The sequence below is a fragment of the Stegodyphus dumicola genome, chromosome 12 (genome assembly GCF_044657685.1).
Source record: "Stegodyphus dumicola isolate Sdum_Otavi_A_Nest chromosome 12, ASM4465768v1".
Classification (NCBI taxonomy): Eukaryota; Metazoa; Arthropoda; class Arachnida; order Araneae; family Eresidae; genus Stegodyphus; species Stegodyphus dumicola.
In genome coordinates this window covers 98,921,393-98,945,503 of record NC_140779.1, presented here as the reverse complement: position 1 = coordinate 98,945,503, position 24,111 = coordinate 98,921,393, and the positions used below count along the sequence as shown (strand labels likewise).

The window sequence follows — 24,111 nt, the reverse complement described above, 5'->3', positions numbered from 1 at the left end:
GTTTTAATGCAATTGCTATAGGTTGGTACAGTCACTACAGCGCAGACACTATGTTAGGCACAGTAATTTCAGTACACAGTCACTATGGTTGCACAGTTACTATGACTGTGAACAAGTACGGTGTAGGTGTACGTACTGATCTTCACTGATGTGTGCACTAGTGCTTAGGCATAGTCGGAGTTGGTGCATGATGTATACGTGCGGTGTACCATTCATTGCAATAGGTTGGAAGGTGATGTAGGCATTCGAAGGCACTTTGAGTTGACACAGTTGGTACTCTGCTAGCACACCGGTAAGGTAAGTTCTAAAGAAGATTGACGTGTGCACATAAAGTTGAAGGCTTGGTGGTGGGGAGCTTTTGTTTAACAACTTGTGGGGGTGGCCCCGGAGTGAAAAGCTTTTGAAAAGGTTGGATAGTCGGTAGGGGGGACAAAAAGAGGATCGTGTTTAAAGAGTTGCTGGATAGGTCTTGGTCTATTGCGGTGAGCAGATATTTTGGCCCATTGCCCCGATTTGAGTGATAGCTTTGCAGATTTTGGTTATGGCTGGCTTGTGAGTGATGATAAAGCGGTGGTACGCATCTCTATTCATGGTTGGACATGGGAGGTGATGGTCTTTTGTCAGCTGGCAGGTGAAAAGATAGTGGCCTGGGTTGCCTGGGGCTCCACAGACGCATATATCTGATGATGAGATGTTGTGCCTTTGGAAGTAGCTGGGGAATGGGCCGTGTCCCGTGATATATCGTGTCAGCGGAGCGATTGCGATGTGTCGATCCGTGCTGACTTTTGGGAAGAAATCGTAGGTGCGGCGGCCAGTTGTGCTATGGTTCCATTCCTCCTGCCATTGTTGGAGCCCTTTACTCCGGAGCTGTCCCTTTAGGTAGGAAGGTGGGGCTTGAAGCTGGATCTGTTGTGCATTTGAGTCGGTTACTGCCTGATTGGCTAAACGGTCTGCTGACTCATTGCCTTCGTTGTTGGCATGTGCTTTTATCCACATCAGCGTCGTGTGCATATGTGAATTTTGCTGCAAGAGGTGCTGAAGGGCGATGACTAGTGGGAATCTGTGCTGATGGTTCTGGAGGGCTTGAAGTGTTGAGTAGCTGTCTGTATGAAGTGTGGCATGAGTTAGATCATTATGGACAATGTGTTGCATTGCTGCTGTGATGGCCAGGCCTCCGCTTGAAAGATGCTGTTGTGATTTTGCAAACGACCTTTCCATTCTTGTTCTATCAGGCCATCCTGGTAGTGGATGTAGGCACTGCCTACACCTTCCTCCTGTTTAGAACCATCTGTAAAGATATGGGTACCTTGTGAAGGTACTTGCATTCCAGTGTTGGTAGGGGTGCGTGGAATGATGACAGAAATTCCTTTGCCTTTAATTGCCGGGTGTGTGTGGAGAGGGTGTCCAGGTGTTTCAAACTGGACTGGGCTGTAGGTGCTATTGTAGAATGTGACGTCTTTTCTCAAGTATACTAGAGTTGTATATGCCGCTTCCATTTCTACTTTGATGTGGAGAGGCAGCAACCCCGCAAGGACAGTCACCGCACTTGTTGCAGTTGTGCGAAAGGCTTTCGTGAGGTTGAGGGCGAAAGGGCGTTGGACGGTAGTCAGTAATTTGATTTTACGAGCGCCCATTGGGTGGGCCCAGGCAGCGGCAGCGTACGTGGCGATCTTCTCTGCCACAGTGTGATATAGGATCTTCTGTATATGATGGTTCTGCCCCCAATTTTGCCCTTGAAAGGTGCGTGCCTTCCTTGCAATGGTGATAGTCTTCTTTCTGATGTCTTGAATGTGCGGGAGCCACGTGAGTCCTTGATCCCATAGAAGGCCTAGATGTTGTTGAGACTATCTTGATGTTTTGATTGTGCAATTTGATACAAGGGCGGCGTGATGGATTTGTACCTGCCCTAGGAATGACAAGGGCCATGGATTTCTCAGTGGAAATTTTGAGTTTTAATGCAGTGCACATGTTTTCGAATATGGTACATGTTGCAGTCCTATTTCTTTCTAATTCCTTCCGTGTGCGTCACTTGACCAGCAGAGCGACGTCGTCTGCGTAAGCAATAACTGTAGTATGCTGTGGCCAGTCAGCTTCCAGCACAGAATTGAAAGTTAGGTTCCAGAGAACCGGTCCGGCGCAGGAGCCCTGGGGGCATCCTCGCTCCTGGCTTTTGGTGGTTGTGCCGTTGTCGTTGGAAATTAAAAAGCTTCGGTTCTCCAAATAACTATTAAAGGTGTTAAAGATATTTGCTGGGCAGCGTGCTATTCTGAGGGCTTGTTTTATAGCAGGCCACCAGAGGGTGTCGAACGCGCTCTGCAGGTCGATGGAGATGAAGGCCGTATGATATCCCGTAGCTCTGTTGCGTTGTATAGTGTCCCGGATAGTACAGAGAGCATGTGTGGTGGAGAGACGTGGTCGGAAACCGAACTGTCTTGAGCTGAGGAAATTGGTCACGTGCAGGTGATAGGACAGCCGTTGGACAAGTAGTTTTTCATAAATCTTACCCATTGCGGATAAAAGGCAGATGGGTCGATAAGAGCGCAAATCTTGTGCGCTTTTATTTTTCTTTAAGAAGAGAACTACTTGTCCTTGTTTGAAGGCCTGTGGAAAAATTTGTAGATGAAGAAGTCTATTGAAGAAGGTGCTGAAGAATGATGGACATGCATTGTAGGCCACCTTGATGCCTATAGTCGAGGCCGTCTGGGCCTGGTGCCTTTTTGCGCGGGAGGAGTTTGAAGACGTGTCTAATCTCACTGCTACTGAAGGGAATATCATACGATTTGGTGGGAGTGCTTGCATTTTCGCGGATGATACGCTGTGAGGGCGTGTCCTCCTCTGGGTTGTCATCAGGGAATATAGTGCTCAGGATTTTGCTGGCAGTGTGTTCCACTATGTTGGTATTATCGGCCAGTGCTGGAGTCTGGATATGGATCTGTGCCGGGCGAAAGACTTTGCCGGTGGTAAGTTTGTGCAGGATGCCATATGGGTTATTATTAGCTGTACAATAGTTCCTCCAACTAGTAATTTTGGCTGTTAGAATATTATTTTTGTAAAGGGCTCTCTCTTTCCTGTATACCAGCAAAATTTGTTGTCTGATGCTGTTGTCTGCAGTGCGGATGCGACGTCTAAGGGCTCTGCATTTTTGTCGCTGTGTGCGAAGTTCCTTGGTCCACTAAGAGACTCCTTGTAGTTTCGTCGCGGACCGGGTGGGAAGAATGTTGTGGCATATGTCTTTCAGTGTCGCCAGGAGTTGATTGGTGAATAATTCCATGTCGGCTGGACTGTTAATGCTGTGAAGTTTTCTTTCTTCGTTGTGTAAGATGGTGGAGAAGGAGGAGGTGAGGTGCCGGATCTTATTGCCTGGGAGCTTAAACCTGGTAATAACAGAAATGGTTGTGTCGCAGCTGATGGAGAAATGTATGTACTTGTGGTCTGAGTTACTCTCTTCTTCATTTACTGTCCAATCTTGAATTTTACGTGCGATGTTGTGCGTGCAGAGAGTAAGGTCTGGCCAGCCAGTATTGTAGGAGTTATCGTAAGTGGGTGGAGCGTCTGGAGTGTTGAGGAGGTGGAGGTCATGACAAGCCACAAAGTCTTCCAATTCTTGGCCCTTTGTGCTAGTATCCGCGTAGCCCCATATGCTGTTATGGGCATTAAAGTCACCGCCTACAAGAATCGGAGTTGAGGGATATCGTTGCATGACATCAAGGACGTTGGTGGTGAGATTCATAATATCTTCAGAAGTTGGTGAGTAAACAGAGATGAGGATGAGATGAAAGTTTTGAAGGGCTAGTAGTATGGCAACTATGTCGCGTTCTTGTTTAATAACTATGGGGGACCAGGAGGGATTGCAGCATGCAATGGCTGCTCTTGGGGCTTGATTTTGGGGAACGGATTTCTGTTGAAAGATTGTCCAGCCAATTGGAAGACCTGCAACTTCCCCTTCTCTGGTGTAGGGTTCTTGAAGTAGAAGTACGTCGGCATCATGCATAATTTCGTGCTGGATAAGCTGTGAAGTTGCGGCTCGTGCTCTTTGAAGGTTGATTTGTATACATTTTACAGTGTCGTTTGACTGCGTAGTGTTGCTTGCCATATTGTTTGGGATGTCAGGGGTACCATTAATCGTACTGTGTGCTACGCTTGATTCGTGCAATGTACCTTCCGTATGTAGGGCATGTGACGTCGTTGTGTGGATGTGCGCAGAGTGTCTTATTGTGGCTCCTATAGTTCCAGTCTGCACAGTTGATGCAGGTGGGTTGGAGGGCGTTGCAGTTTTTAATGCTGTGGCTGCTAGAACAAAACGCCCAATAGATCTTGTTTTTACAGTTCTGTTGGGTGTGCCCGAATTCCTAGCAGCGGTAACATCTTCGAGTATTATAAAATTCTGCGATTCGATGTGCTCGCCAACCGAGGTACATTCTTGGGGACTGAATGAGTTGATGATATGCTGGTGGTGTGCATTCCAGGACCCACTTGACTCCATTTCCTTTGTCTTTTAAACTGTAGAGGACTTTAGCTAAATTCTTGTTGAGGTGAAATTCAGATCCTAGTGCTTTTTCGATGTGTGCCTGGGAAACTGCTGGGTGTACGTCGTGGATGGCAACTTTGGGAAGTCTAGAAGAAGGTAGTTTAGTCGTAACTAGTTGCTTCCCTTGGGTACCCTGTAGTTTTTTGGTAAGTTTCTCAAGATCTTCGGGAGTAGCACATTCTACGGCCAGACCCTCTTTTTGAATTGGTCTTAGCGTGGTGATCTTAACCCCTAGTGTGGGAAGAGGAAATTCAGCACTGAGTCGATCTTTAAGTTCCTTCCTTGTGAGCTTTGTGTCTTCTTTAGGGTAAAGCAAGAGAGTGTGTTTCGGTGGTGGTTTAGACACCTGTGCATAGGATCTTGAGACTGCTGGAGGTGTTGTTGTCGTGGACGCACTGAGGAATCCAGGATCCGTGTTGGTGGCTCTGCTCGCTGTTGGTGGCTGTGGGCTCTGCGTAGGGCCTCTAATGGCTAATTCTTTGAGAGCGTCGAGGATGCCTAGTAGCTGTTCGCGTAGATCCTTGGTTAATAGAAGTTTTTTACCACTGTAACTAACTGCAATTTCAGCAGCACTCGCGTACAGCGTGTCGACCTTATCTTTGTAGCTGATGTCTTCTGAATTGATCAGGGCTGACGCTTCAAATTTGCTATGGTACACCGACGTATCTGCCGATTTATCAGATGTCATTGTAGTGATTTCACTATTTGTGATGCGCTGGTGGTGTTGCACTGTTGATGAGCAGAGAAGCGCGTAAGGAAATGTAAGATGGTTTGTACTCAATATAGGTGGGGATACCAGCTTACAGAGCGATGAGTGTAGCAAATTTCAAACATTATTAAATTAACAGGCATAAAGCAATGGTAGTAATAGCAATCAAACAGATTATAAAAATAGTGCTTAATAATAAAACAGGTACCAAGAATAACTTATCTGCACAATTAGGCTCATAATTAATGCACTAAACAGGAAATCACTATTTGAATAATTACACCTATATGAACACATGCAGATAACACATGAAAATAAATTAGAACAGATGTAGTTGTGAGTGGTACCCACACTGTTAAAAAAAAAAAAAAAAAAAAAAAACTAAGGTACACTGGAGATGCAAAGTCTGAATTATCGGGGTGAAAACCAGAAATTAATAATTATTCATTAGTGCAGTAAAAATCATGCATACATACTGTGAGTTACTCTGTTAAGAATAATACTATAAGTATGATTTACATATATGAACTGTATTAAGATACTTAATTATTTCCCGGCTGGCAGTATTTAATTAAAAAGTGCCTACCTTGGGCGTTAATTTTCTCTGTTTTTCATGTGTGTTTAAAAAGTAATCCAATGATAGCTGTTACTGTCCCTGAAGCACTAATCCGTAATCACGGCACCAACACAACACTTCACAGATGAAAAAGCGTGAGCACTAATTAAATAGTGTAATAATGGGCGTAGATTTACGCATATCAAAAACCAGAGTCCTGTTAAGAGGGAAGAACCAGCACAATTCCGTAGACTCGGCACAGGAACGACACTTCACTGTCGCTGAACACTGGTAGTTCGGCCCGAGGTTCGAATCCCGCGAACGGGCTTGCTGCATGGGCGTTTTCGTGGTTTTCCCCATGTGTAACGTGTATACGATCCAGTTTGCCTTAGAAAGTCCTCCACGAAGGCATTCCTCCCATTAGGCAGATAGCCCTCGAGGCTTTGCTATAATCACACACACGTTTCCAGCTGAATATGGGCATCTGGAAGCCCAAATTTGGAATTTGTTTTATTATCTATTTCACATTTTATAAAACTTTAACGATTTTTTTTATTAACAAACTCAACGACTTCAAAGCGAGCAATGGGAATACTGTAAAAAAGAAAAAAAAAAAAAGAAAAAAAAAAAATCTCCAGCTCGCAAGACTGTGTATCGGAAATTCTAAAGATATGCTCATTTTAAAATTACTTTGCGATATTGCTGTTGAACTGAATTTTATGATTTAAGTGCGAAGAACACGATATTTAATAAATATAGGTAACACACAAAACGTTAAAAACCGCCCCTTTTTTCAATGTAAAATCTGAAATCTTCCCAATTTTTTTAACTTATAATTATCTTTATAATTTTAATATTATCTGTTAAATGGAATAGTAGATTATTTGGGGTTTGCATCATATGCGATATTTTTGGTAAAATAATCGATTATTATTATTATTTTGAAAAGCATAGTAGCTTATAATGTGATACTTAAGATAAAACATCCTTATGCAGAATTAATGCCTGCATTTGCTGCTATATTTTTTTTCCCCCAAGACATACAATTCTAAATTCGTTCTTTGTAGATTATTGTTTTTACGTGATCCAAAAGAAGAAATGTAACCAAGTGAGGTCCGATCTTCTTTGGCTATCGATGAATGAATTCAGTTCGTTCACTCTGCCATACGAGAATGCAAATATACATCATATCTTTTACAATCGCCGAAAAGTTTGGTAGCTGTCCATCATGTTGTCAGAGAAAATAAAGAAAAGCCATGAACTATGAGCTTATTTTTCAAGACAGTGGTATATGAGCTCGTTAGACCTCTTTTTAAGTTCTGTTTGAACTCGTGTCTCCAATGTAAATTCTGCATAATAATGTTAATATATGTAGAACAGATTTGTAAAGTGCATTAGTATATGAATATAATAGTATAACATAGTATTTTACTAACACAAAACCCTATCGTATCATTATATGTATGTACTCGTACTGGTGCACCAGTGTTTTGTATCGCAGAAGTACATAATATTTTCAAGTGCTTATCTAATGAATTATACCACATAGTGTTTTATATTATTTGTTTTGTTTTTATGCGCGTAATAGTTAATTATTGTGTATCTATTTTCAAATGAATGAATCAGTGTATGTTTATTTCTATTGTATGTAGAGAACCCCGAAAAAGGCGTTTTTAAACCAAAAGAGTAGTATAGTACGTATATGCACTGTTCCCTGCATCTCAACAGTTGAAGAATCAAAACAGAATCTTTTTAGCCGTATGGCTGACTTCACTACTTTGTACTGTACTTTCTTATAAAGACAGGTTTCAGCGGTCATATCTCCGGAATAGTGAACAAAATTAGAATCATTGGCAAAGCTTAATATCCCCAAGTGGACCAGTTTCTCTGTCGGAGGAATAAAGGTAGATCTCCATCGTAATGGAAAGCGAGTATCACATTCTTTCATACCATTGATTTGTAAGAATATCCATGACTCCAGTATGGAAAGTATACATTTTGCCGTTCATAAATATGTTAGGGTTCATAGCATTTAGATGTAATGTTTGAAAAATTATGGCTTAAAATTTATTAGAAAAATATTTCACTATATTTTATTTTTCTGACAGATTTAAATAATAAAACATTTGTGAAGTAGATTAATAGATACAAAGTAGTGATTAAGCATAACGGTATTATAAATTAACATGGCGAATTAAGTATAGAAGTTAGTCAAATCTATTCTCCAATACTTTAAGATAAAAATTAAAAAATACATAATTTGAATAGAGCTTTTGATATGCATTTGTATATTAATTTGCGAATAATTTACAATTTTCACAGAAAAAAATGGCTTGTGTATCTCGTTTAAAATAAAAAAATCGTCTTTAGTAATACAAGAAGCTTCATAGTTTAGATGCTTGAATTCTTATTCTGAACTTCTTATACGTACGTTTAAAATTATTGAATATGTTAAATAAACGTGTATTGTTGTTCTAAAGATTAAGCTGAATGTATTATTTTTATACTGAATATATTGCTGAAAGATATGATGCAAGTTAGTAATTACATCTTCTTACGTATTTAAAAATTTTTTTACACGGAAACACACTCTACCAGAATTTTTTTTAGTCCAAAGGGGCAATTTGCCCTGAAGGACTATAAATTTCGTTTTGGTATTTTGCGTTGGTTCACTATAAATGTCGGTTCACTTATCAAACTATTGCCACCAAATATTATCACCCTGTATTATAGTTAAAGAAATTTAGTAATGAAGAATCTTTATAAATGTATGTATGTTTCTCCCATTGAGGTAAAACAGCGGTACCTCGAGCCATTAAATTTTGAATAACGTAATCTTCTACCGAATATGGTCATCTGGAAGCCCAAATTTGGAATTTGAAGTTTGTTTTATTATCGATTTTATATTTTGTAATTTTTTAATGAATTTTTGATTAGCAAACTCAATGATTTCAAAGCGAGCATTGGCAACACTGTGCGGGGGGGGGGATTTTTATGTCTAGCGCGCGAGACTGTGTATCGGAAATTCTAATGCTTTGCTCACTTAAAAATTATTTTGCAATATTGCTGTTGAATTGACTTTTGGGCTTTAAGTGCAAAGAACATATATATTTAATACATAAAGGTAACGCACGAAAGCTTAAAGAAACGCCCCTCTGGGCGTAATGTAAAATCTGAAAGCTTTCAGATTTTTTTTTTTTTATTACTTTTTATTTATTTTACTTTTTGGGGGGGGGCGGGAGAAGAGCTTTGCCTCTTTTGCGTTGAAAACAAAAACCACACAAGTACGATTGAATAGGATAAGTAATCTTAAGTTGAACATTAGCCGCACTATTGTGATGAGCTGTTATACGGAATCGTTATATTATGAGCTTATCTAGGTATGTGCGCTTATTACAATAGATATACCAAGTGTAATTCTGTATGAATGCCAAATGCAATCAGTCGTTGTAGAATCCTGGGAGATAGTGGTATGTAATAAAAGCTAGGCTAACGTTACTATTGCATACTCGTTATATTAATCAGTATCTGATGTTCCCCCTCCCTACTCCATATGCTTAGCAAAATCAATTGAAACTCAAACATATTTTGCTTATGCTAAGCATCATTAGTGCTATTATTTTTCACTTGAACTGCTCATTTCAAGATTGGGATGTAATTTATGCCCAAAAGTAGAAGGTTTTTTTTTTTTTAAAAATTAAGTAGGCAACTAAATTTAAGTGATAATTTAACAGGCGCTGACATTTTAAATTTTATATTAAAAAACTAAGATTACATACTTATGTTTAAAAAAGAGAAAGAAACAGAGAAAAAGAAATGATTATATTTCCTAGCGGTACTTTCCCCCCTTTTCCAACATATTTTCACGTCTGAAAATTAACAGGGGAAAATTGTGCGAGTAATTTAATTTCCGAAGGGTGCAATTATAGTAAGAACATAACAAATGAAAAGTAGTCGTGGGTAAACTACAGGCAACTATCACAATATTAAATGTTTAAAAGAAGGGTGAATTGGGGGAAAAATGCTAATATTAATATTACACTATCTGACGCACATCGAGCCGATATCTGAACTCGACGTATCCAGCTCAATTACCTTGTAAAGCCCCAAGGATAACTCAATGAATGAATGAGTGTTGACCACAGTTCCCAGAAAAGGGGCAAACAAAAGACCGAGATTTTAGAAAGCTTGATCTCATCAACAGTAGATAAGAGCTGAAATGTAAGTAACAGAAATTAAGTGAAATCACGGGTTTAGAAAGTTTCTTTTTCTTAAGTGTGAGAACACCTGCCACATCCGGGTAGCTTTTAACAAAGAATCTGCACAAAGTGCACTTCGAAGCGATTTATTCAAAATTCGAATCAGATTTTTTTAAAAATATTTTTTGATTAAATCGCATCATTTTGAATAGTTTCATTCTTTTAGAAATGTGATTTTGACAACAGTTTTTCATTCAGTGTTTTATATACTGGATTGCTGACTGTTGAAAATAAGCACTGTTGCCACTCAGAAAAATGAGGTAGATGATTCTGTGCAGTCTTTAAATTTAATATTTCTCTTGGATATTGGACGTATGAGAGAAGACAACGGGAAGTTGGTTAATTTATTTATTAGGATAATTAATATTAAGGGATATTGCTTATTTCATTGTAATTTTCTTATTGAAATTTGTGTCTTTTTATAAAGTTGTTCTGCAGAGTAAAATTCTGTGCAGTTTTTAAATACAATGTTTGGTGTTTCCTTTAGGCATTTTTCCGGTTCATTTAAAAGCCAGACAAAGACTGGCTGCGTAGCGGCTAGTTATTGATAAAATTTGTAAAATTAAGTTTTTTTAACAAATTTTATGAATTTAAAATATGTAAAGCTATCTCTAATTATCTGTATTTGGTGTTAATTCGATGTTTTCCATTCAGAATTCTATATGAATCCACATTTTCTCATAACGAACTGAAATATAAGTGTCTAGCTTTCGGTCCAGCTTTTCGCATTATGATCTTTCACTGTTTTGCGAATAAACTAGTAGGTCTGAGGAATGGTCTTTGTACGCTAACCACTAAATAAATGCAAAACGTATACTTTCGTTCCGTCGTTAAACGGAAATGGTTGAATTGAAATTCAACCATTTCCGTTTAATGACGGAACATTTTTCAGAATAAAATTTGAAAACTCTATTATAATTTTTACTTTTTAGATCTAATCCTCAAATTTCAATCACATTTGCTTTGAAATTCAAAATATAGGCTTAATTCTGAATTACAGAAAATCCTATTGACCATTTTTATTAAATATATTACAATTGTACAAATGCTTTTTTATGTATTATTAAAAACTGAAAAAAAGGATGAAAATTTCATGTACTGGACAATAGCAGTACGTTTAGGCACTTTTTAAAAATGCATTACAAACTTTTATGTGATGTTACGATCTTTAACCAGTTAACTGTGGCGCTCTCGTTTAAGAGTTCGCACCGTTTTGTGTCGCCAGAATCGAGCCATGACGAGTATATTCGTCAATAACAGAGTAAGTTGCGCTGGTAAGATATTGAATGCAAAAGATGGGTTTATTTTATAAAATTGAAAATTTTATTACTAATATTTACTTATTTGGTTAACATAAGCATGTATTACATACATATTAAACTAAAAACGCAATAAATTAAATTAAATATTATACATATAAAAGTAAGAATCTAAATTCCTGCTGTGGAGTGATATTCAGCGAAACAGGGTACTATACACAATGGGACTTTGCAAATCGAACACCAGTAACGCGATTCCTTCCTGATCTTATGTTTGTAGCCATGCGAACACTTTCGCGTAGGTGTTTTTTTTTTTTTTTTTTTCCTCTTCCCCGATTTTTCGGGTATATAATCCGGAACATGATTCCCGCCTAATTGGCTTATATTAGGTTTAAATGGCCGAGTTTGTGTCCATTTATTTCTTTCAATTGGATACGTCGCAAAACTGTCTTTAATAAATTTGAGCAAAAAGTTGATACGCGATAATGTTCCATTATTTTTTTTATGTAATATGAATGCATTCAGACACATAATGTCTAAGAAATGGAGAAATATCTTTTTGTAGTACTTTTTGAGTCGTTTTCTTGCTGTGGAGTACGCTATGATAATTCCATCGCTCATATCCACTCCACCCTTTTTTTATTATAATCAATCACTAGCTCCGGTTTCTTTGTTATTATTTTTCTTTTCTCTGTTTCTATTACGTTGTCATTATGTACAGTACTTACTAAATAAACCTCCCTCTTATCTTTCCATTTCATTAATATAATATACGCATGACGAGTATACTCGTCAATACACAAAATCGTGACGCTTCTCCATAACGAATATACTCGTCAATCACAGTTAACTGGTTAAAGACTTCAACAAACGCATATGTTTAACTATTGACGGATCAAAGATATTTTTAGATCAAGAAATACTATTTTTTTTGAATCATTTACATTGAGTATTTTGAGAATTAAAATGTCCATCTGTGACAGTCACTAAAAAAGCGGAAGATTAACTGCCTAAGCTTGGTAAATATAATCCCCTGGTTCTTAACCTGCATTTGATTTTCAGACTGCCGCCGGAATAGTAGTTAGTGACTCTGACTGCCGCATCGAAGGGCCAGGTTCGAATCCCGGAGAAGGCATTGATGTCTGTAAATGTATAGTGTCTTTGAGAGCACTCCAAATACATGGTGAGCCGAAATTCTTCTCGTGTGGTTTGATGGAAGGTGGGAGGCTCTTGGACAACCTCTGGGGGTGCTGTCTTCCAGAATTGGAAGGGAAGTAGAAGTACAACCTCATTAAGTTGTTTCCTGGCAGCATTCATGAAATGTGGACTCCACAACAAATAAACAAATCGTTTTGGTTGCGATGTGCTCCGCGTGATATCATCGATTCAGTAATTCATTTTTCTCCTAAAATGTTTACCGTATTAACTTATCGATTGGAAAAAGAATTAGTAATTTTTTGTGATAATTATAATGGGCCACATTTTTTATTTTCATGCTTACATTTGACTGCATGATACCATTCTATCGTTAATTATTTTCTCTTTAAAATGTTGGCAGTTTTCCCTTAATTTGAAAATAAGAATTAGGTTCTTCGTGATATCATTCATTCTTTCTTATTCTTCATTATTATTTTTTCCTCTAAAATATTGAACATACATAATTTGCTATCAACTGAAAAAGAGGAAGTGGTGTTCTTACAAGAGTATGGAATTTCGTGTACTAAGCAAAAGTATAAAAATGGCAATCATATGAAATTGTTTATAGGGAAGCTGAGGCCATATGGCGAAACAAAAGACAAAGAAGAAAGGGTCGTCAACGCTTGATTTCATGTTTAGTAGAACTTACGTGGCGACAGTGCTTAAGATGAGACAAAATATTTTATACTTTATAGCAGCAGTTGTCAAATTATGGCCTCAACAAATGTAAATAAATGTTATTTCTCCCAAAGTAAATAAATACTATTTCACGTTAAATGTAAATAAATGTTGCTAATTGTTAAATAAATGTTATTTATTATGTTTCCATGTTGTGGTTTTTCATTTTTTGAAGGCTGTCATAATGTTTTTTAATATTCGCCAAATTTATTTTCTTTGTCGTCAAAGTATATGCGGTGGCCGCTTTAATACTCTCATTTAATAAAACATTAATCAGCAAAATTACGGGTAAATGGTTAATCACTTAGTTTCTTCAGATATCATATAGTTCGTTTTATCATTCCATGTAGGCGTTTTCCATTGTATTCAACTTTTTCTTTTCTTTTTCTAGATGAATGCACCTGAAATTAGAGTAAAATTATAGGACCTCAATATTACAACTCTGAATCAACATAGTATTGGTAAGTTATTGTTTTTTAGTGTTTTTATCTGAAATTCAGGCACTGGCTTATAAGCTATTCCAACTCGTCAGCATTAATACATGAAACTAGTTCTGAGCATTTTGTATTTCGCTTTCTCGTTTGTTATTATAACGACACTACACACAGTTATTAATTTTGTAATATACTATACACAGTTATTAACTTTGTAACGCACTATATACAGTTATTAACTTTGTAAATATACGAGGGTAAGTTGAAAAATAAGTTTCCTCTGTCGACTGTGGTCAGAGTTGTGTATGAAAGTCAAAAAATAGAATGAGACATGACATACCTTTATTTTATATAAAGATATGACATACCTTTATTTTTCCACATAGGTACCAAGTACATTGAGACATTTGTCATATCGCTTGATAAGCTTCAAAAAGCCCTCCAGGAAAAAATCAGGGCTTTGCATATGGAAGAAGCGTTGAACGGCTTGTTTCACTTCAGTATTGCTTCCAAAGCGCCTTCGCCCGAGATTTTTCTTCAAAGCCGGAAACAGATGGAAGTCGCTTGGTGCGAGATCAGGACTGTATGGCGGATGGTGTAGGCGCTCCCAACCAAGAGTTGCAATAGGGTTTTGCGTTGCCGTCGCCGAATGTGGTCTGGCATTGTCATCCAACAGCAGAACGCCAGGCCGCTTTTTCCGAATCGCCTCTTTCAATTTCGACAGGGTGTCACAGTAGCGCGTAGTAGCATTGATGGTTCCAACCTCCAAAAAGTCCAGCAACAAAACTCCTTGGGCATCCCAGAAAACTGTGAGGAGCACTTTACCTGCAGAGGAAGTTGTCTTGAACTTCTTGCGGACAGGTGATGACGGATGTTTCCACTCCATAGATGTGGCTTTCGATTCTGGCGTGAAATGGTGGACCCACGTTTCATCCCCCGTCACAATCCGAAACAGAAAGTCATTGCCATCTTCATGGTAACGCACGAGATGTTCCAGGCTGACCCCCCCATGCGTTGTTCCTTGTGTGTCGAGGTCAATTGTCGGGGCACCCATCGTGCTGACACTTTTCTGTATCGAAGAATGTCGTGGATGATGTTTTGAGCTCGCTCATGTGAGATTCCAAGTTCTTCCGCTACTTCATCGATGGTGATACGCCGGTTCGCTCTAATCATGTCATCCACCTTCCTGACATTTGCATCTGTAGTGGCCGTGCGCGTCCGTCCAGCTCTCGGTATGTCCTCCACTTGCTGACGTCCATCACTGAATGTGCGACACCATCTCCGCACCATTTGCTTCGACATCACACCTGGCCCATAGACTTCCACGAGGCGGTTATGAATTTCTGTTCCTGATACTCCACGTGCCCATTCATAGCGGATAACCGCTCTCACTTCCTCCTTTGACCACGAATTCAAAACGCACTTTCTCTCCATACCTACCGGGGCTCAAATGAGAGGCTGGTTTCCGCTTTGCGCAGGCACTGCAACAGCGCCATCTGCTTGATTTGCAGCAACCTCTACCCAATGGTGTATCGGTGACTTGCGCGTTTTCCTGCTGTGTCGCCTTTCTCCATAGCCGTTCATCGCTTTTTCCAAATGCAAAGCGTGAATTTTTCTTGGAGGACTTTTTGAAGCTTATCAAGCGATATGAGAAATGTCTCAACGTACTCGTACGAGAATAATAAAATAAAGGTATGTCATATCTTTAATGTCTCATTCTATTTTTTGATTTTCATACACAACTCTGACCACAGTCGACAGGGGAAACTTATTTTTCAACTTACCTACGTATATATATATATATACAAGGTGTTTGTAGAAAATACTGTACACTTTTAAGGCTTGATGTTCTCTGCTTTACAGCGTTATGTTAACACAACAAAATACACAAATATGATCGTTAAATGTCCTTCATACGGTGAATGAAGTATCTTTTCACGACTAGAAAATCCTAGTATTGTTTGCAGTATCCAGATGTTTTATTCTCTACTCTTTATTCTGTGAGGAAACAGTGAATGCTACTGTTAATGTTTCGCAATTTTAATGCCCCTCTTGTAAAAAATCATTATCCTTATATTTTGTTTCGATGAGATGGTGCCATTCCGCGCTCAGCAAACAATTAATCTGACTGATGTTTTCGAAGAGTATGTTTCCGCTGAAAACTTATGACGCGCTTCAAATGTTATTTTACTACACTCGTTTATTTAATAGACAGCAGATTCGCACTATATCGTAATCGATCATGTAGTTGTAATCGCACGCGTAGTGAAGGCCGAACTACTATTGTACATATGAAATATCTCACAAGAAGAAACCATTTTTAAATACAGTAGTCGCCGGTTAATGTTATCAGTCGGATATTGTTATCAATTTTTCGGAGAGTTCAGCCTGTTTGGCCCGCCACGAAAACCTGAAAAATAAATTGCCTGTTGTGATCAGCAATTCTTTTAATATCATCAAATGATTATAGAATAAATTTTTTGAACTAAATTCATCAAAATAGATTATAAAAATTGCCAAGTGACTAAGAAATGTCGTCAAGGGTGGGGGTTAAGTCACCAGACGTCTTGGCTTCGATTTCAGTCAATCGTTTAAAATTAGGCCAAAAAGCATCTAATTTTAAGTTTCATTCTATGAATATCCGGACTTCTCATATTGGGATTTATCATTCTTGTTCCCTTAGCCTGAGGCCCACTGTGGAAACAACAAATTTTGCAGAGAAGTACTGCTCTTTGCGGTAGAAACCCTGCATAAACACGTGCGTTTCAAGGTATCATTTCACCACTCCACACCTAGGGGCGGCGCGTCTTGCACTTCACTTTTAACATACAATGACCTTCGGTACTGTTTCCAAATATGCGAAACGCTCAGTGTGTTATAGACATGTTGTACTAATATGATACGTGAACCTTAGCCTGACGCAGATTTTGAATAACCGTCTCGATTTTATTGGGCGATAAGACACAAGTCTTTCTTCCTCAGAAGTAAAAAGAATTCTGAAGTATTTTTCTTTTATCTTGAAACCAAAAAATTTCTTGAAAACACCTTCGAAAAACTAAGGTTGCTTTTTTGCTCAATATAAAATTTTACACTGGCATATGTTCTCTTCCAATGAAGGATGCCTTTCGAATATTAAGATTAGGGATACATCATCAGTCAAATAATTTCCAGAAACGTTATGAATAATTCATAAAGAAACTTTTTGTCATTTTAAACCTAATCAAAATGCTGTGAAATACCTAATGATATATACTTTAAATATTTATATTAAATTATTTAAGTTCCATTAGTATTTTGCAGGATATTTTTTCTCATCATTTAATGCTCTCAGAATAGACATGGGCAAATATGATCACATTAAGTGGCTATTACATCACTATTGTAATATTAAATGAGTCGAGCTTTGTAATGAATACTTATGGACATCATTATAAAAACTAAGGCTACTGCACTGCAAGGTTTGCTCTTTCCGATCAGAAATCTTTGAATCTGTGATGTCACTGACTCATAGTCTACTCAAAGCAATTATTCCCTATTCTCTTTACATCTTCGTTTTTCTTACTTCTGTGAGAGAAGTGACATCATTGAACTCGAGCGTTGGAAAGACCGTAACCTTGTTTGTCTAGTGACTTTGGTAAAAACTATTAAGTTCTTTAAAGCAGAAAACTTGCAAAATCATTTATTTCCTTGCTGGGATTTGAACTACGAATGTTTAATGCCAACTGGACGTGCACTACTTACACTACGAGATTATATGCAGGAAAATATTCTAATGCCTTGCATTCTTCCCCACTTAAACGGTGAGTGAAGGCAACACGAGACTCAGTAGGCCAAATCCAAGTGGTGACGAGTCATTATCAACTGCATTTATATAGTTCGGACGTCGCTGCAACATGTAAAATCAACTATTACCGTGATTCGAACAACGGATCTTCCATTACCGGCTGGGCGTGTTAGCCATTTATACCACGAAATGCTGTAATTTTTTACAGTTTCTATTACCTTTTATAAATGCTCAGTAGTTTCCGAATAATCTGTTTCTTTCAGTATATTGTCATTTATATTATAATAAAAGTGCATTTAACTCATTATTGGGAGGAAAAGAGATCCGGAGATATATTTTTCCATTTAGCTCTTAACGCAGACACTAATATAAGGTTTTTTTTCGGGGGGGGGGGAAGAATTAGTCCACTTTCATGTAGTCTTTAAACCACTCAATCTGGGATTTATCTTGTTCTTTTTTGTGACTAATCTCGATTGTCTGAAATCAAAACAAACCTACAGAATTCATTGCGACAAGGAGCCAAGATTGCGCTTGACGTTCGCAAGAGCCTTGGGCACTGTAAAGGTTACAGTGCGACTTTACTCTGTTTCCCCCTAAACTTTTAGCAGAGTATCCTACGGGGACGGAGACGAGGGTCTTCCAACCCTCTTCCCCTACCACTACCCTCTCGAGAGGACTTTCGGCTCGCCACATATTTTAAATGACCCCACACACCACAGACACTATACATTTACAAACATCCATGCATTCTCCGGCGTTCGAACCCGGACCTTCGATATGATCACAAACTACTGTTCTGGTTGGATGGCGAAGTGCTTTTGGTATATCTTTTCAGTCGGTTTCTAGTACTTCTTAGGGTGCACAGTGCACGATATATGGCGTCTTTTTACTCATTTAGGGAACACTTATGTATTTTTATTGAGTTGAAATAGCACAGCATTTCTGTGTAGTGTACTCATAGCAACAGTTTTGTATCGTGCATTTGTATTATAATCCAGGTGTGTTAAATGACTCAGATGCACTTTAAGCCTTTGTAAGGTCACGTGATTTCGAAGTACTTTGCAATTCATTACCGAGACAGCCTGCCTCTAGATAAGTGAAGGATGCCGAACTAAGTTGCCGACCAGGTCTCCGCGTCCTACGCTCACTTGTCATTTGTACTTGTGTGACTGTAAGCCCGAGCGAGTCCTTTTTTTCGGGTAAAAACAGCATTTTACAATTTCCTTGCCCAATTTTGAGCAAAATTCTAATGTTTTTCTGTAACTTGGAGGATTTCTAAGTTTGTTTTTTCCTTTAGATTTAGCAGACTTCCTTTTTCGTTGACATATGATGTCAATATTTGACCAAAGTTGTAAGCAGTTGAAGGTATTCTTTCCATGCAACCTCGTGCTGCAGTGGTCAACACACCACTGCAGCACGAGGTTGCAGTTAGAAGTTTTTAGGAATTTCTGATTGCTAACTTGATGTGCTGACCCCTACATCGCAAGGACACATGGACCCCCTATTTCTCGGGACGACATTGTTGATTTTTTTATCATATTTGGACCAGGTGGGCCAATCTCTGACTTTACAAGAGTTATTGAGATATAAAGAGATTTCTAATGCTGCATCTTACTGGGATTCCTCGTTGAAAGTCGGAATTCACATGTAGCATCTTGCATTCTTACCTTTATGGTATCTTTGCGAAATCGAGCACACATACCGTGAATTTTATATTGCATGTTATGGAGTTATTTTAGCATATTTGTCTTAAGATTGTAGGATTCTTCTGTACCTAGAAGCTAATATCAATCTCCTGCAGACCTTTACTAGACTTCAAGGGAGTTACTACTTTAGTCTATAACAAATGACTAACCTTAAGAAGGTTAAAATAACCTTTTTATTTAATTCTAAAAGGACAGAAATGCGCTACTGGTGCGACAGACGAACCTTCACTACTTTGCAGGTATTTTAATTTACATAAGATAAATTCCAAAGCAGGTAATGTAGTTTGAGACTATAACATAACATAGACTACTTAAGCTGGCTCAAGGTAATTACAGCGCGTATTTTAAACGTTGCCAAGCAAGATGTTAACGACAGAATAACTTTGGCAGAGCTGACGATAGTTCAGCAAGAGCAGAATGAAACTGCGAGAATTCTAAACATTAAAAACCTCACCTTAAGTACAAAATAACTAGGTCAAATCATAATAACTAGTTAATTATAAAACCTTATGAGGTGATATTAAAATATACACAGTACCACTAATCAGTGTATCATATATTTTTCCTCTATATTTGTGTATAAATAAAAGATAAAATTTTAAGAATTTTTTTACGAACTTCTGTAGTAATTTCAAGTGCAGCTTTAAAGAGTTGTATTTTATATGCCAAAAAATGTTTTATACGTGTTTGCAAATAATGTAATATTCTTTGTCGCAAATAATTTTGTTAATTATTTTTAATTAAATAGAAATAGCAATTTTTTAATAGCAGTTATTTTAATTAATTAATAATCACAGTTGTTTTTAATAAATTGCTATCTAAAGCAATTCATTTCCGTTTATTCATTATATATTCTCATAAAAGGTATTTCGTTAAAGAAATTTTTAAGTTGGTGTCAGTCAACCCTGGTAAAATCTTCGCTCCCTTATTTATAGAACAGAGGTTTTTTAAGGGCTGCCTATTTATTTTGAAAAATATTTTTTTTTAAATTTAAATTATATTAGTTAAGTTTTAGTTTGCTCATAAGCACAAACTAAATCATCGCAATATGTTTATTTTCCCTTGCCTTTTTTTCCCCCTCTCTAGGATTGTCGTCGTGGTCGATCGCTTTGAGCAGCCGACAGCGAGAAAGCTTTTGTTTTTTCACTCTTTTATTACTATGATTATTATCATTTGTTTTTTTTTTTATGACTTGATTGCTGTCGCTATCCTGTGATCATTCCAAATTGCTCCCGCTACTGGTGCTGTGGGAGGACAGTGCCGGACGTCCCACGGATGTCACATAAAAGTGCTCTGATGATAACATCATCTCGGTTTTTAAAAGGGTTCTTTAATAGTATATGGACTAGAATCGATCCGCCGCACTTCTTTGTTTCTTAATTCTTTTATTTCCCGACCCCGCACTTTTTGACGGAAGACTTTTTTCTGATGTCGTTCGTGCCCTAATCTTTTATCAGTCCGTTGATTGCTTTTAATACGAATCTTAATGGGAACTGGGAGTTAAGTTCTTTGATCAGCGTCCGCACTTTCATGTTCTTGTCGAGGAGACGTTTGATGTGCGGCGATGATGAGGACAATATTTCAATGGGTGATTGTGGAAATTTTTATTGTTTCCACTCGTCGCCTTTGTGCTATAACTCAACACTTTCAGAAAGCATTTGGTATTTAAATATGTATGTTTCAAAGCGATTTTTAGTAGATTTTGCTATTTTTATCTGGCAATACGCCAGTTGAGTTTTTTTAGGCGATGAGCATTATAATAATGTGATTTTAAATTGTTTATTCTCTTTGAAACCTTATAAAGCTGTAAACTATACGCTTTCTTAATAAGTTTCGTGCGTTTGCGTTAGTTTTATCATATTTTTATTGGTGCGAAACAATAGCTTCAGAGTTGCATTATATTTTAAATATTAATGTAATTTTGGTGTACTTCCGTTACCAAATTTACGAGCATTTGAACCGCTATAACATATCCTTGACCGGAAACATTTTGCACAATTCGTAAATTTCGTGAAAAACAGAAAAGAAGTCTTATAATCAAGTGCCATGAAATCTACTTACGATAACCATGTTGGGCTCTAGAAAATTTTGGCCTTTTGTAGAAGTTTCGGCTCAGTGACTATGTCTATCGATGATGCTCAGTATCGATATAATAACAATATCAATTCCAGTAATACATTGATACCGCCAAGGCAAGGATTAACTGACCAAACGACACTGATTTTAATTTCGAAAATATTTACACTTGCATTGGGAATAGCACATGTGAAGTACTTACATATGTCCATGATTATAATCATGATACGTAAGCCCATGATATGTCCATGATATACCATATTTTCTTGTATATTTTCCCCATTTTTAATTAATTTTATCGTCTAAAAATCGAGAGGAGAAAATTGTGCGAGTGATTTAATTTCCGAAGAACGCGGTTAGGGTGAGAACATAACAAATGAAAAGTAGTCATGAATAAACTGACGGTAATCGCAATATTATTTCTTTAAAAGGAACCTACATTCCCATAAGAATACACAGTATTATTAACAGAGCCGATAGCTGATAATAATCAAGCTGGCATCTTGTAATCGAGTTGGCTTCTTATAAAGCTTCAGGGGCGCCTCATATGAATGAGTCTTGACCGCAGTTCCCAACAGGGGCATCTGAGGAACAAAAGAGAAAAACCGCGAACAAAAGAGCTGGATTTCGAAAGATCCAGCACATCAGCAATAAATAAGCGCAAAGAACGTCTTGAATTAAGAACGAAAGCTTCGCCAAAGCAGAAGTGGCTCCAACAGACCGAAGACGATAAAATATATACACGAAGTTTGCTTTACATGAGCTATCCACTTCTCTCTGCAGAACGGTGTGTGAGACACCAGGGTGCCTGAGCCAAGGCCCTTGTAGAACACTTTGATTATTTCGAAAGGTGGCATAGAATAACCGAAAGATAAATCGAATAGTTTTTTTTTTTTTTTTTTTTTTTAAATAATTTTGTTAAGGTCAGATAGGAATATTTGTTAACGTATTAATAACAATGGAGTTGCTGTCTAAATTAGTGCGAGCAGAAAAGTCGAGGAACTGGTGGCTGTGACAAGAATGAGGTAGTGCAAACATAGGCAAATTGAACCCATTAAGAATTGTCAAATACAAAACATCAAATACTAAGACATGGAATAATTATATACATATACCTATAACATACACAAAAGTGAGAATGCGGACAGAAAATTCGAAGTGTAGCAGATAAGAGGAATGAAGATAAACACATATGTCAAATTATTAGAGTTGCATATATTTTCCAAACTGTTATAGTCGTAACATCAGATTTTAATATTGTGATTATCAATATTTTGCTGCCTTTCATGAAATTTTTTGGCTAAGTTATAATAATGAGTGCGTAATAATTCAATGCCTAACTCTTCATGTATTCTATTATTCCTTACATACCATTCAGCATTTACAGTTTGTCGTAGAAGAGTATTTTGGCAGACTTGCAATCTTTTCCTATTAGTTTTCTTGGTATATGCCCAAACTGGACGTGCATAACACAAAAATGGATGTAGAATGGACTTGTAAATGAGTAACTTGTTGTCAATAGATAATATACTATTTCGAGCAATTAAAGGGTATAGTTTGGCTTTACGAACTCGAAACTTCTGGATAATAGATGTAATGTGCGGGGTTCATATAAGTGACTTTTTAAGGATTGTTGATCCTTAATAAGTTACTTACATTGTGTCCGCGCAAGATAAGGGACTTGCTTAGCCCAGGGAATATCAGTGTCCTAGAACTTCAGGTTTTTCTTGAAGTTGGTCTTCTTCGTAAACATAATAGCTGTTGTTTTTTCCACGTTGACGAGGATCTTCCACTTGGAGAGTCAAGTCTCTAGCGTGTGTATGTAATTTTGTAGTCGTTGTATAACTGGACCTGGACCGCTGTCTCGTGTGTGGAAGGTATATCGTTCACATAAATATTAAAAAGTGTAGGTCCGAGCAAAAGATCCTTGCGGGACGCCAGCCATGATGACATGGCTTGTGGAATTTGTTCCAAAGACGTGAACAACAAAGTGTCTACCTGTTAGGTAGGAATTAATAATGTTTATGATATAGCACGGGAAGCCCAGGATGTGTAATTTGTAATTGAGGCCATCCAGCCAAACTCTATCAAAAGCCTTGGCAATGTCGAGGAACAAGCCACCAGTCATTTTCCGGTTAGCCATTCCCTCTGCAATAGTTTCTACCACTCGGTAGAGTTGGTTGGTCGTGGAGAGATGTTGTCTAAACCCGAATTGATGCGGAATAATAACATTGTTGGAGTCCAGAAATTCATTGATTCTTTTGAGTATAATAGCTTGACATATTTTGCTTACTGAAGGTATAGGCTTATTGGTCTATAAGATCCAGGTTCCGACGCAGGTTTACCAGGCTTGAGGATAGTTATAATCGGTTACAGCCGAAAACATCGCGGACGAAAACGTCGCTGAGAAAACAACGCAAGGCAAAAACGTCGTGCTGCAAAACATCGTGGGAGAAAACATCGCAAAGAGAAAACATCGCAGTTCTAAAACATCGTGGTACAAAACATCGTCGTCGAAAATAAAGCGGTTCAAAAACTTCGCAGTTTAAAAACATCGTCGTCGAAAATATCGTGGTAAAAAATAAAGTGTCTACAAATCATCGCATGACGATAACATCGCAGACATGCTTTTTTCAGGTTTTAATAATTGTAAATGGATATCCCCATAATAATTTGTGAGCGCAAGATGTGAAGAAGGATAATTTTTACTTTTAAATTTTTTTATAAACTAATAAATTTTTGCTGAGAAAATAAGAAAACTTAAGCATAGAAAATTAATGCAACTTATAAGCACTTAATAGAATTTTAAAGCCATATAGTTAACTAAAAAAGGCCATTAATAAATAATTTTTTATAAAGTTTTTACTGGTAATTTTTCATGAAAAGTATAATCTATAAGTTGCATTTAATTTTCTATGCTTAAGT

The 24,111-nt window shown here is 37.6% G+C and overlaps 1 protein-coding gene across 15 annotated transcripts in view; it reads left to right on the top strand.

Annotated features, from left to right (window-relative positions):
• Sin1 (SAPK-interacting protein 1) overlaps positions 1-24,111 on the top strand; it is a 323,009-nt gene that overhangs the window by 138,080 nt on the left and 160,818 nt on the right. For all 15 annotated transcript variants that reach the window (XM_085806729.1, XM_085806718.1, XM_085806726.1 and 12 more), the window contains one exon: positions 13,578-13,647. The gene's annotated coding sequence lies outside the window, so the exon portion shown is untranslated. The remainder of the gene's footprint in view (positions 1-13,577; positions 13,648-24,111) is intronic.